Source organism: Scyliorhinus canicula, chromosome 8 (genome assembly GCF_902713615.1).
Source record: "Scyliorhinus canicula chromosome 8, sScyCan1.1, whole genome shotgun sequence".
NCBI lineage: Eukaryota > Metazoa > Chordata > Chondrichthyes > Carcharhiniformes > Scyliorhinidae > Scyliorhinus > Scyliorhinus canicula.
In genome coordinates this window covers 52545989-52559991 of record NC_052153.1, presented here as the reverse complement: position 1 = coordinate 52559991, position 14003 = coordinate 52545989, and positions in this window count along the sequence as shown.

The window sequence follows — 14003 nt, the reverse complement described above, 5'->3', positions numbered from 1 at the left end:
CTAGAGTACGCCGCTTTCAGGGGGCGGAGCATTGCAAAAGTGGCGCCACTCGTCGTCATCGAGGATTCGCTGCCCCTTCGCCGAACGCGATTTTGGCGTCGGAAATCGGAGAATCCAGTCCATGATTGTGGAATGGGAACTTGGAAATTTCAGGAGCACAAAGATAATGATGAGTGTGATGGCCTTTGTTAGTTGAGGGTGAATATTATGGCACTCGGCACAACACCCTGGGCTAATGCACAGTCACTTCCAGCCCCACTTGGCCCAGAGTGCAACAAAGGTAACCATTTATCATTTACAGTATTATAATTAAATGGGCAGAAAAACGTAACTGAATATCTAATACCCCCTTCCCAACCCACTCTTCCTATCTACTCCCACTTTCTTCACAAACACACACAGACAAACAACACAGAAGGGAAAGGGTGGTGGAAAGGTAATGAAAATATCAATGAAAGGGTAAAGGGCGCGGAATTTTCTGAAAAGGGGGCTATATCCCCACGCCCACGAGAAAACGAGCGCGAATCACTCTGGACTTTCCTGGAAAAAGTGCAGAGTGAGTCTCCATTTTGCAGGGACCTCGCAGGGCCCCAGAGAGCTCCTCGCAGCTTTGGCTGCCGATACGGAGCCCTGCACTTCAGGCTGCGAATCCACGCATGCGCATGGTGGCTGCCTGTGGCGGTGGTCCCACGCAACATGGCGGACCCACACCGTAGGCCTGCCCCGACAATATAGGCCCCCCCAAGATCACGCGCGCCCGCCGATCGGTGGCCCCCGATCGCGAGCCTGGCCGCCCTGGAGGCCCCCCCCCCCCGGTGACTCATCCCCCCACTCCCCACCGGGGCGGCCACAGAATGGGTCCGCAGCCGCCAGTCCGATGTCCCACCAGGTGAAACCATGAGTTAACTCGCCAGTTGTTGGCGGAGAATTGCCGCTAACGCCTCTTTCAATGGCCCCCGACCGGCGCCGTGTCGACCTTGCACGTGCGATTGCGCCGACTCTCCAGTCTGTAGAGAATCGCGGGAACAGCGCGGACCCAATCACGGGTCTGGCATCCATTCTCCGGCCACACGCCGAGCGTGATTGCGGTGCGGAGGCTCGGAGAATCTCGACCAGGATCTTTGATGCACTGGGATCAGTTCAGATTTTGTTTTGATACTTCTTCCTTCTCGACTGGGATGGTTTTCTCTGCAAGGCTGTCTACCTTCTCTGCCGACTCAGTGTCATTTCAAATTCACAGCAAAGGGTGTGCCAGGCACTCACTGGTTTCAGAACAATAGAAGAATTCTTTCACTTCAGCAAACGAGAGAGCGAGTGTTCCTTCTCCTTCCAAAGTCTAAACACTTCTGAAACATAGAATAGAATGAAACATTATAGAATAGAATGAAACATTTTGAGTCTGCACTGACTATCTGAAAGAGTACTTTACCCAAGTTCACACCCCTGCCCTATCCCAATAACCCCTTAACCTAACCTTCACATCTTTTTGGACACTAAGGGGCAATTTAGCACGGCCAATCCACCTGACCTGCACAGCTTTGGAATGTGGGAAGAAACCGGAGCACCTGGAGGAAATACACGCCGACATGGGGAGAATGTGCAAACTCCACACAGACAGTCACCCAAGGCCAGAATTGAACCCGGGTCCCTGACACAGTGCTAACCACTGTGCCACCGTATCACCCCTAACGTCTGCCCAGTTCTCTCAGAAAGCATCACGCAGGAACCAATCACTGACTGTTGCCAGGCAGAACAGTGTCCCTGGCCAACCCACCAGTTGCCAGCCAACCAATCGAACCTTCCAAAACTGGTTCCTAAGATTCACTGGATGTCAAGGAGTCTGGCCTCTTCTCTCAAAAAACAAAACCTTGGGACAAAGTGTCCTGCCAAGCAGGCTGTTTCAATTGAATCTTCTGCTGATAGGTCCACAGACCAAAATAATAAAATAACATAAAAGAAATGGGAACAAAGAAAATAAACATGAATGATTCTTACACATCTGCTGGTGGATTTGAAGACAATGGAGCAGATATAAAGCGGGTGACCAGCCTACTGCCTTCCCACGCACCCTTGACCTGTCCCCCATCTTACAGGGGTGGGGTAAAGTATTAGCCTGCCCAGCTGCACTTAGGCCTATTGACACCTTTAAGTTTAGATGAGGTCAAAGACCCACTCCACTGAAATAATGCCTGTGGCGGGTGAAAGTGGGAGGAAGGCAGCCAACTCAGCAAGCTTCAATCTAAATAGATAAAGGTGTGGGGAAGCGGGGGAACATCCTTTGGTGGGGAGAGTGGGGGCTTAGTCTGCTTTGAACCTCCTCCCCGGCCTCACTCCCCACGCCATGCCACTCCCTCCCATCACCCTTGCTGGGGTCTCCAATCCTTCCCCATCGAAAATGCAAGGAATTATTTTAAAGTCTGGTATCCATGTGCAGTGCTGCTTTCCTGGGGACTGCGTGTCATAGAATCTTTACAGTGCAGAAGGAGGCTGTTCAGCCCATTGAGTCTACACCGACCCACTGAAAGAAAGAGGCCATTCCCCCATCTATCCCCATTGCCCCATTTAACTTGTACATACCTGGGCACTAGGGAGCAATTTTATCATGGCCAATCCACCTAACATTACACATCTTTGGACTGTGGGAGGAAACCGGAGCACCCGAAGGAAATCCACGCAGACACGGGTAGAATGTGCAAACTCCACACAGTCACCCAAGGCCAGAAATGAACCCTGGGTCCCTGGCGGTGTAAGGCAGCAGTGCTAGCCACTGTGCTGCCCCTAGTGCCGTCCCAGCAATGTCCACTGTTTGCTTTTGACGCTGCTGGGGTGACTCAGCTGCTAACCAACCAGATTGGATAACAGCTCTTGCGGCCGGAATGTCTTGTCGTTGAGAAGTGGAATTCCCACTCTCACCTGAAGTTAAAATATATACCAAAAAGGGTCGACATTCTAAATGGTGAACAGGGAATCTCACTCCCTGTTGGCACTCCATGCAGGCTTCGGTGGGTGCTATTCAGGTCAAACTATGTTTTCAAGTTATCCCCCAGTATAACCTATACCTTCACTGAAGAATTTTACCTACTTACCCCTTAGTAGCATTGCGAAGTAAGTAAAGTAGGCTAATAACCACTGTTGCAGGTTAAAACTTTTAAATTATTTTATTATTATATATATATATATTTTTTAAAGATGCAATCACTGTCTTTACAGAAAAGTAAAAAGATCTTGCTTCTGGATCCTTCTGATTGGTTGAAGGGACCTTCAGGCCCAACTTGACAATCAATCTTCTTTTTAAAATCTGGTCTTCTTTAGATGTATTCGCTGGTGAGCTCGGTTGCTGTGTCCTATCCTTCCCATGTACCGAGCTGTGAGAGCTGGCTCTGCTGGCTGTCCCCTTTCTTCGGGTTTATATTCTCTTTCTAACAGTTATTACGTTTTTATGACTTTATTGGAAAGTAACTTTATTTCCCTTGGATTGTAAAATCTGAATTTAAACTGAATTTTTCCAACACGACTAAGTATTCATTTTGGGCATGGCCTCAGCCCTAAGATCTGATTACATTTTCCTTTGTGATGTTCAAAGTTCCTTTGTGATATTCAAAAATGCTTTGGTTTCAATAGAGGTGTGAATTTTGGTTTGGTTCCTGTCATTTCTATAGTTTTGTTTTCGAATTGTGTCCCCTTCTCATAATTTTTGACTTTGATTTTGGCTTTAAATTATGTTTCTCGTAGACTGATAGTCTCCAATTTACCTGATATCGGCAGAACTTCACACCTAGAATTGTCACCAAATTCAACAGAACCTCATCCTTTCCTTTTCAGCCGCTTACTAAGAGAGTTAATGTCAATGAAGGTGTGAGCCATTGTTTATAGCTTCATATAAAAATCCTGTCTTTTAGCTGTATGCTAAAACCCACTTGGTTATAACTTGAAAGGTTTACATTTATCACCTGAAACCCTCATCCATGCTTTTCCAGATGCTTATTAAGATAGTTACTTTCAATGAAGGTGTGAGCCATTGTTTATAGCTTCATATAAAAATCCTGTGTGTTTGTTTGGGAGAAGGAATCTGCATTTTATAATCCTGCTCATTGCAGCTGCTATTAACCCTTCTTGGGATCTTTCCCTGTATCCTCTCATGTTTCTCTTAGACCAGCTATTGGCAGACGTCCATATTTCAATGACACATCTTTCCATATTATCAATTACACACCTCATTACGCCCCAGCATATTATCAGCGTATTATCGTGCTGGCCTACTATTCAACCGGAGCTTTGTGGGTGGGTGGGGGGTGAAATTCACCACTTGGACATCTCCCCTCGCCCTTCAGCTTCAAAAACATGGGGCAATGGCAAAAGAGCTGCAAATTGTCAAACAATCTGTGGCTACTTGCAATTCATGGCGCATGTCTTTGATGCTACAAGATGCTGGGCAGCTGCACACTAAAACATTGTGTTCATTAACAAAAACTTGCAATGGGGGCTTCTTGGGCTATAAGTTAAATTTAGGCAAGAGTGAAGTATTTGTAGTACACCCGGGTGATCAGGAAGAGGGAATTGGGAGGCTCCCGTTTAAGAGGGCAGTGAAGAGTTTCAGATACCTGGGGATGCAGGTGGCCAGGAGTTGGGGGACTCTCCATAAGCTTAATTTTACCAGGCTGGTGGAGCAGATGGAGGAGGAATTTAAAAGGTGGGACATGGTGCCGTTATTGTTGGCGGGTAGAGTGCAGTCCGTCAAAATGACGGTTCTCCCGAGGTTCTTGTTCCTTTTTCAGTGTTTGCCCATCTTTATCCCTAGGGCTTTTTTTTAGAAGGGTGACTAGCAGCATCATGAGCTTTGTTTGGGCGCATGCGACCCCGAGGGTGAAGAGGGTCTTCTTGGAGCGGGGTAGAGATGGGGGGGGGGGCGGCTGGCGTTACCCAATCTCTCGGGGTATTATTGGGCGGCCAATGTGTCGATGATGTGCAAGTGGGTAATGGAGGGGGAGGGGGCAGCATGGAAATGGATGGAGAGGGCGTCCTGTGGAGATTCAAGCCTGGGGGCCCTGGTAACGGCGCCGTGGCCGCTCCCTCCTATGAGGTATACTACGAGTCCGGTGGTGGTGGCTACCCTCAAGATTTGGGGGCAGTGGAGGCGACATAGGGGAGAAGTGGGGGGCTCGATGGAGGCTCCGTTAAGGGGGAACCATAGGTTCGTCCCGGGGAACATTGATGGGGGATTTCAGGGTTGGTACAGAGCGGGCATCAGACAGCTGAGGGACCTGTTTATTGATGGGAGGTTTGCGAGCCTGGGGGAGTTGGAGGAGAAATTTGGGCTCCCCCGGGGAACATGTTCAGGTATCTGCAGGTAAAGGCATTTGCTAGGCGGCAGGTGGAGGGATTCCCTTTGCTTCCCGCGAGGGGGGTGAGTGACAGGGTGCTTTTGGGGGTCTGGGTCGGAGAGGGGAAGGTATCTGATATCTACAAGGTTATGCAGGAGGCGGAGGAGGCGTCAGTAGAGGAGCTGAAAGCTAGGTGGCAGGGGGAACAGATCGAAGACGGGACATGGGCTGATGCTCTGGAAAGGGTTAATTCTTCCACCTCGTGTGCGCGGCTTAGCCTCATCCAATTCAAGGTGCTGCACCGGGCCCACATGACTGGGATGAGGAGGAGTAGGTTCTTTGGGGGTGAAGACAGGTGTGTCAGGTGCTCGGGGAGTCCAGCGAACCATGCCCATATGTTCTGGGCATGCCCGGCACTGGAGGAGTTCTGGAAGGGGGTGGCGAGGACGGTGTCGAGGGTGGTGAGATCCAGGGTCAAGCCAGGATGGGGACTCGCGATTTTTGGGGTTGGGGTGGAGCCGGGAGTGCAGGAGGCGAAAGAGGCCGGTGTGCTGGCCTTTGCGTCCCTAGTAGCCCGGCGAAGGACCTTGCTACAATGGAAGGATGCGAGGCCCCCAAGCGTGGAGACCTGGATCAATGACATGGCGGGTTTCATTAAGCTGGAGAAGGTCAAATTCGCCCTGAGAGGGTTGGTACAAGGGTTCTTTAGGCGGTGGCAACCTTTTCTCGACTTTCTGGCTCAACAATAGGGTACAGGGGCAGTAGCAGCAGCAACCCGGGGGGGAGGGGGGGAAGGGGGGGGGGGGGGGTGGACAATGACTATGTTTGTTTGTTTATTTAATTTTTATTTATTTTTAAGTTCTTTTGTTGTTCATTGGGGTTGGGGGGTGGGGGGGATGTGATACATGCGTTGATATGGTCTGGGGGTGTTACAGTTATTATGGGTTATTTTGTTGCATTTCATTGTTTGTCATTATGTTTTATATTTTCTGTAAAAAATTCCAATAAAAATTATATTAAAAAAAAACAAAAAATTGCCAAATCAGGGTAATTTCATAACTTATTTCTTTCATGCAACTTGGTGAGAAGACTGCCAACTGGCTAAACTAATTGTTTGAACTCATAGAATTTGCAGTGCAGAAGGAGGCCAGTTGGCCCTTTGAATCTGCACCAGCCCTTGGAAAGAGCCGCCTACTTAAGCCCACACCTCCATCCTATCCCCGTAACCCAGTAACCCCACCTAACCTTTTGGACACTGAGGGGCAATTTACCATGGCCAATCCACCTAACCTGCACATTGTTGGACTGTGGGAGGAAACCGGAGCACCCGGAGGAAACCCACGCAGACATGGGGAGAATGTGCAAACTCCACACTGTCACCCGAAGCCAGAATTGAACCCGGGTCCCTGGCGTTGTGAGACAGCAGTGCTAAGTGTCACATTGCCACCCCATGAATCATATATTCTATGAACTGTGAATCATATATTCTGACGTAAAAATAAATATTTGCCATGTGTTTTGCTTTTGATTTCATAATTCAATGTCAAAATTTTAATTCCTTAACACCAAAGAGTCCATTCACGTGTGCATCCGGTCCTGTGGTTTTGCTGAAAGATATTTCCTTTAAAATGTTGAAATGTAAGCGATTACGTCTGTCTGAGAAAATGCAGCTGTTCAAAATCTCTATCGAAGTCCTCAGGTTACAAGGATGGTTTTGAACAGCTAGGCAGTGGACAATTACAAATAAACAGCAGGCGCGATTCTCCGCAAATGCGGCGAATCGTAAAGGCTGCCGTGAAACTGGCCGTGTTTCATGGCAGCCTCCACGACCCCTCCCAGGACCCAATTCTCCCCCCCGGGCGGGGCTAGCAGCGGGGCCCCGTGAAGCACGGCATCGTAGACTTAGCGACCGTCGATAAGTCCGCGCGCCAAGCGTCACGCCGGCTGACGCGCACGATGACGTCAACCGCGCATGCGCGGGGCCGTCATCTCCCTCGGCCGCCCCGCAGACTGATCCTGGGGGGCGGCGGAGGGAGAAAGAGTGCATCCGTTACGGACGCACTGCCCACAATCGGTGGGCACCGATCGCAGGCACGGCCGTGCCAATCGGGGCCCTGGATGCCCAGAACGGGCCTGTTGCAGCCGTTTTTACGACGGCAGCAAGCAGGTGTGTTTGCTGCCGTAAAATCGGCCGTAAAGGCCTGGGAACTCGGCCCATCGGCCTGGGGAGAATCGCTGTTCGCCGTAAAAAACGGCGAGCAGCGATTCGTGACGTGGGGCGGCCGTGGGGGTTGGGGGGGGGGGGGGAGAATAGCAGGAGGGCGTGAAAAATGTCGGGGACGCCCTCCCGCTATTCTCCGACCCATCGTGGGCAGCGGAGAATCGTGCCCAGTTTAACTGCTGAGGCCAATCTGCAGCATTTTGCAGGCTGATGAGATGGGAAATTGAATCTGGTGCTGGGAAGTGATGATATAAAGTCAGACTGCTTGCCTAACATCCAGTACAGGCTAAACAGAAATTCCTTCCAATTAAATATTGGCAAGACTGAAGCCATTGGTTTCAGTCATGCAACAAACTTTGTTGCCTAACGATAAACTCCTTCCATCTCCCTGGCAACTGTCTGAGACTAAACCAGGCTGTTTGCAGCATTGATGTTACAGATGACCCCGATAAAAGCTTCTGACTACATATTTATGTCCTCACATAGATCACCTATTTCCACCTCAGTTACATCTCCTGACTACTCAGCTCTTCTGTAGGTGAGCCCCACATTCATACCTTCATTACCTCCAGATCTGTCTACTCTACTGCACTCTTGTCTAGTTACCCACATTTGACCCCTCTGTAAACTTGAGGTCATCCAAATCTCTGTTGCCTCTGTCTTAACTCACAGCATGTCCCCTTCACCTATTACCCCTGTGCTTGCTGACTAAAATTGGCTCCTGATCAAGCAATATCTGGGTTTTAAAATGTTCATCCTTGTTTTCAAATCCTTCCATGGTTCTCTCCCTATTTTTGTGATCTCCTCCAGTCCCACAGCCCTCCAAGATACCTTGCTCCCTTTTGTGAGGGCCACGAAGAATCCAGCACAAGTTTTCAGGTTATAACGAAATAACATTTATTTACAATGACATATATAATCAGCTGCAGCTGCTTCCCTTGCTGCTCACTCCTCTCTCTCTGCTGGTCCATACTGGCCAGCTCTATTTATGCAGGGAGTCTGCTAATGATTTCTCCGCCCCTTCATTGGGGAAGCTCATACTCCCACAGGATAGTGGGATTGTCATTAGTCCCCAGCCAATGGTAAGCAGGCAGGTTATAACACTCCTTTAATTGTAGCCTCTTGTGCATCCCTGATTTACTCATTCCATCATTGGTGTCCCTGTCTTCAGCTAGCTAAGCCCTATGCTCTTTCCTCCCTCCTCTCCACCTCGCTTTCCTCCTTGAAGACACTTTTTAAAGTCATCTGAATGAAGCTCTCCTTATGTAACTCTGTCATATTTTGTTATACAATGCTCCTGTGTCCACCTTGGGACATTATGTTACAGGCACTATATTGCTGTTGTTATTTTTGTGGCCCCCCTGTCCATTCACCTGTTGATCCTGCTGTTAACCAACCTGATTAATGGTGGGATTATGGAAAATCCAATCGGAGAAGTGGAAGAGAGAAAGAGAGGAAGACGCATCCAGCCATTATTCACCCGTCCAATATCAGCAAGTTCACTTCTGCCAAACTTCCTTTGAGGAACAATTGATAAAGAATGAATCAGAGTTTGGTTTAGCCGTGTCCATGGAGATAGATCTATGCCCCGTACTATTCAAGTTTAGAGTAATTTGTTGGCACAATCGAACGGCCTCGTTGTGTATGACTCAGTGATTAAATCTCACGAAAGGCCTCTCGCAAGATTTGCAAAACCTGGAACACCTCCCAATATATAACGAGATCTCGCGAGAGTCGCAATTGGATCTCGCTCTTGCTGGGTGCGATCCAGATTAACACATTTAAGTGAGCCCAATGGTTTACTTATATTTGTCGCCGCCTGATTCTCCCAAGGCCCGGGAATGTACGCCTCTGCCTGGGAGACCTCACCACGACGCCGGTTAGCACTGGCCCACACAAACATGGAACAGCCGTAACGGTACCTGCGGGGATCTCCAGGCCATCGGAGGCCTCCGGGTGGTCAGGCTCTGGGCAGGATAGTACCCTGGCACACCTGCTGGCACCTTGACACTGCCATCCTGACACCTTGGCACTGCCACCTGGGTACCCTAGCACTGCCACCTTGGCAGGGGATCTGCCTGGTTGGTAGGAGAATTGCCAGGGTGACAGGCTGGCAGTGTTAATGTGCCTGGATGCTAGACTGTCTGTGCCACTGATCGGGTCCGGGGGCTCCTTGTCCTTAAGAGGGGACTTGTGAATTGCGCTTTCACGTATCTGATCGTCAGTCCAGAAGTAAAACACTCGAACACGTCAGTAACGAATATTCGTTTATTTACGGCCGGGACAAATCTCTAAGCAGTCGGGTAACCACCTTCGAGAAGTGCCAAAATCCCAGAATAAGGACGGTATCTTTATACATCTTACAGCTTAGGGGTGGTCCCTTTAAATTCCTAGATACACCTATGATTTGGCAAGGATCCAGAACATGTACATATATGGAATTATTCTTCGAGGTCGGGAGGTTATTTTTGACATAATCATTAGCACAAGTCACTATCAATATTAATACAAAGGTTTTTGTATCCCATGGCCATATGGGTCAACTCACTCCAAAGACAGTCCCTCTTACATTTCAATGTTTATTTGTTCCAACTGGTCAAACGAGCTTAATTATGTTATCTCTGCAATAAAGTAACGGTTCCCATTCATTCCATTCTTTGCCTTTTTGACCTCTCTGCTTTTACAGATACGGGTCAGAACATTAATTAGTACCAAAGTCACACTCCCTATATTCCATCCCATAACCTTCTGACATCTTTGCTTTTACAGATACGGTCAGACACACTCCCTTTATTTCATCCCTTGACCTGTTGACATCTCTTTCACAGAGCTTTTCAGAACTGTTATATTAACCCTATCAGTTAAGTTCCAAATGAAATCCACTTCTACATTCCCCCCTTTGATCATTCCTTGATCACATAACACTCAGGATACTTTAGATGGAAATGAGAGCGAGGCGGAGGTACTCCTCCTCTACTAGGCTCCGGCAGGATGCCACTTCCTCATATAGGTCAGGGGTAGGTGGAACCAGTTTTTCTTTTTCGTCTAGGGCGGATCTCTGAAGCATCTGTGGTAATGCAGTGGCACCCAAACGGTTGCATAGGCATTTCACACCAGTAGCTATGATACAGAGCAACAAACAGATGGTAACGAAGATAATGAGCCCATGGAATAGGTAAGTGGCCCAAGAATTGGACCACATCCAGCTCCACCAGTCAGCCTGACCGGCGAGTCGCAAGTGCTGTACTCCATCTCTGATATGGGTTACCAGACGCGTGATATTCTCTGAACTGTCTGGAATATAACCCATGCAGCCGTCTGTTCGATCGAGAAAGGAACAGATATCAAGGGAACGCCTCCATGGGCATGGGTCGGGACCTGTGTACATACCCAGCAAGAGGAGACACCCACTTCCTTAGCATAGACTTAGGACATAAACAGAAATGAATTCGCCGTTCCATGGTGCGTTGCCCGCTTCCTTCTGGAAGGCGAGTAGGGGTGAGTAGTCCTTGATGGTAAAATTTGTACCCTGTCCTTATCAATGCACCGGTGGTTCCACCGGCATGTGCGGCGATCGTAGATCAGAACCATGTACGTAGTCAGGAATCGGGGCTTCTGGTCGTCGGGATGAACGGTGGTCGGTCAGGTGTTGATAGGGGTGGTGATCCATCGGAGACCTGTCGTTGTTCCACATCGTGGGGTTCCTTCTCGGCACAGGGGTGGACGTCGGCTTCCATACGGGCATCTCCTTCTTCCGGATGCAGCGAGAGAGAGCAGGGTGGCGAGTATTGTGACGGTGAAGAGGGACTTCATCCTGGTACTCGTGTTCCTAGGACTTAAAGGAAAAGTTTAGAACATCATGGATACTTAATTAACTTACAATGGTGCATATGTACCCATGCGTTCCGGCCCTCCACTTTTACTGCAGTGGGGGTAGTGAGTAGAACCTGTAGGGGACCCTCCCATCGAGGTTCCAAACCTTTACGTGTCCAATTTCGAATTAGGACATAATCCCCAGGGTTGATGGAGACGTCATGAGTAATGGATGGGACTTCTTCCTGGGTGGCACGAACTCGGGAGTGTAATCCTTTCACAATTCTAGTTAGTGTTAATATATAATTAGCCATCTCGGTAGTCATGTAATGGAATTGAACATTCCGTGGAACACTGCTGTCCCAAGGCGTTCGAAAGGGTCTGCCATATAGTATTTCCGCTGGGCTTAGGCGAGTTTTTCCTGCGGGGGTGGCACGTAGCTGGAAGAGTGCTAAAGGCAGGAGTTTGAGCCAAGTGGCCCCAGTGTCTGCTTGTAGTTTAGCGAGTTTAGTCTTTAGAGTCTGATTAGCCCTTTCCACCACTCCAGCGGCTTGTGGTCTGTAGGCACAATGAAACTGTTGCTTTATTCCAAGCAGAGCACAGAATTCCTTATTGATTTGACCTATGAAGTGGGGACCATTGTCAGAGCTCAGCCGGGCTGGAATTCCAAATCGCGGAACAATTTCTCGCATTAACACCTTAACTACTGTCGAGGCCTTGTTATCCGTAGTCGGGTAGGCCTCGATCCATTTGCGAAAAGTGTCCACAATGACTAACACATATTTATAGCATTGACATCTTTCCAACTCAATGTAATCCATTTGCAGGGTCTCAAATGGACCCTCAGGTAAGGGGGTTGTGCCAGAATCACAGGGGACGGCCTTACCGGGGTTGTGCTGTTGACAGATTAGGCACCGACTGCTAATTTGTTGGGCCATTTCTTGCAGTCGTGGGTGCCACCAGCTTTTTAACAATATGTCCCCTGTGGCACGAGCTCCACAGTGAGTTGCAAAGTGTACACATTCGGTCACCCAGGCTGCTAATGCATCGGTCATACATGTTTGTCCTACCGGGGTGACCCACAGCTTATTTTCGATATCATATATACATCCTAAGTTTTTCCACATATTTACAGCAGTTGCAGGAGCGTCCTCCTGCATTTGGATTATGTCAGCAATGGTTGGCATAGGTTTTTCAGAGGGGGACTTTCCCGAGGGGGTTTTAGTCTGCCTCATCATTCTAGGCACCATTAGTTTGCCAGATTTAGAAATTTCTTTTGCCTTCTCGTCCGCTCTCCTGTTGCCCGTTTCCACCAGTCCTGTGCCTTTTGTATGCGCTGCGCATTTTATCACCGCTATCTTGTCTGGGAGCATAAGGGCCTGCAATAACTGGGTTACTAACTGCTGGTGTGAGATGGGTGTACCAGCGGAGGTTAGAAATCCTCTGTTTTTCCATAATTGCCCGAAATCATGTACTACCCCGAAGGCGTATCGGGAATCTGTATAAATATTAACCTTCCTCCCCTGTGCCAATATGCATGCTCGTATTAATGCAAACAATTCTGCCTGTTGGGCAGAAAAGGGAACTTCAAATGCTGCTGCTTCTACTATGTCACCGTCTTGATCGATGATTGCATAGCCAGATTGTCTATCCCCCCTTTCGCCGACGGAAGAACTTCCATCGGTGAAAAAGGAACAATCTGCACTTGGGAGGGGTATATCGGAGAGGTCGTCTCGAACCGAGGAGACTTCCTGCAACAGTTGCAGACAGTCATGAGTTGGGTCGAGCATGTCTGTGGGAGGATGCGTCAAAAAGTTAGCAGGGTTGATAGTGGTGTAGTGGGCAAACTGGACCTTTGGGTTATTAAGGAGAGCAATCTCATATCTATTCTGACGAGCCATCGTGAGATGCTGAGTCTGTAGCTGTCCCAAAAGGGCCGTAACAGAATGGGAACTATAGACAGTGATATCTTGTTGGAGGGTAATATTAGCAGCCGATTGCAGGCTGTTGTAGATAGCTGCAAGAATTTGGGTACAGATAGGATAGCCAAGGGCTACCGGATCGAGTTTAGAGGAATAGTATGCAACCGGGCGACAGCGGTCGCCGTGGCGTTGGGTCAGGACAGCTGTGGCGCAGTCGGCAAGGACTGTGCAATAGAGCTGAAAAGGGCGATCATATAAGGGTCGACCAAGGGCAGGGGCCTGGAGGAGTGCCTCCTTGAGGCGGTTAAAGGCCAGTGCGGCTTCCGGGGACAAGGAAAAAGTACCGGGTTCATTGGTGTAGGGGGTAAGGAGGCGGGAATCCAGAGTAATATTCGGGATCCACTGACGGCAATAATTGACCATGCCGAGCCACTGACGGAGCTGCTTGGCCGTCGTTGGGGGTGGGAAATCGCAGATAGGGCGGATCCGGTCTGGATCTAAGGAACGAGAGGTGGCAGATATCCTAACACCTAGGAACTTAACAGTAGGCTGAGCAATCGTAACCTTCAAGGGAGAGACAATGTAACCAAGGGAAGCCAGAAAATTGAGTAAAAGTTGAGTATCGGCCCGACATCCCTCCTCAGTCGGGTTAGCGATCAAGAGATCGTCGACGAACTGAACAAGAGTGGAGCCCTGGGAGAAGGAGAGGGATTGTAGTTGGCGTTG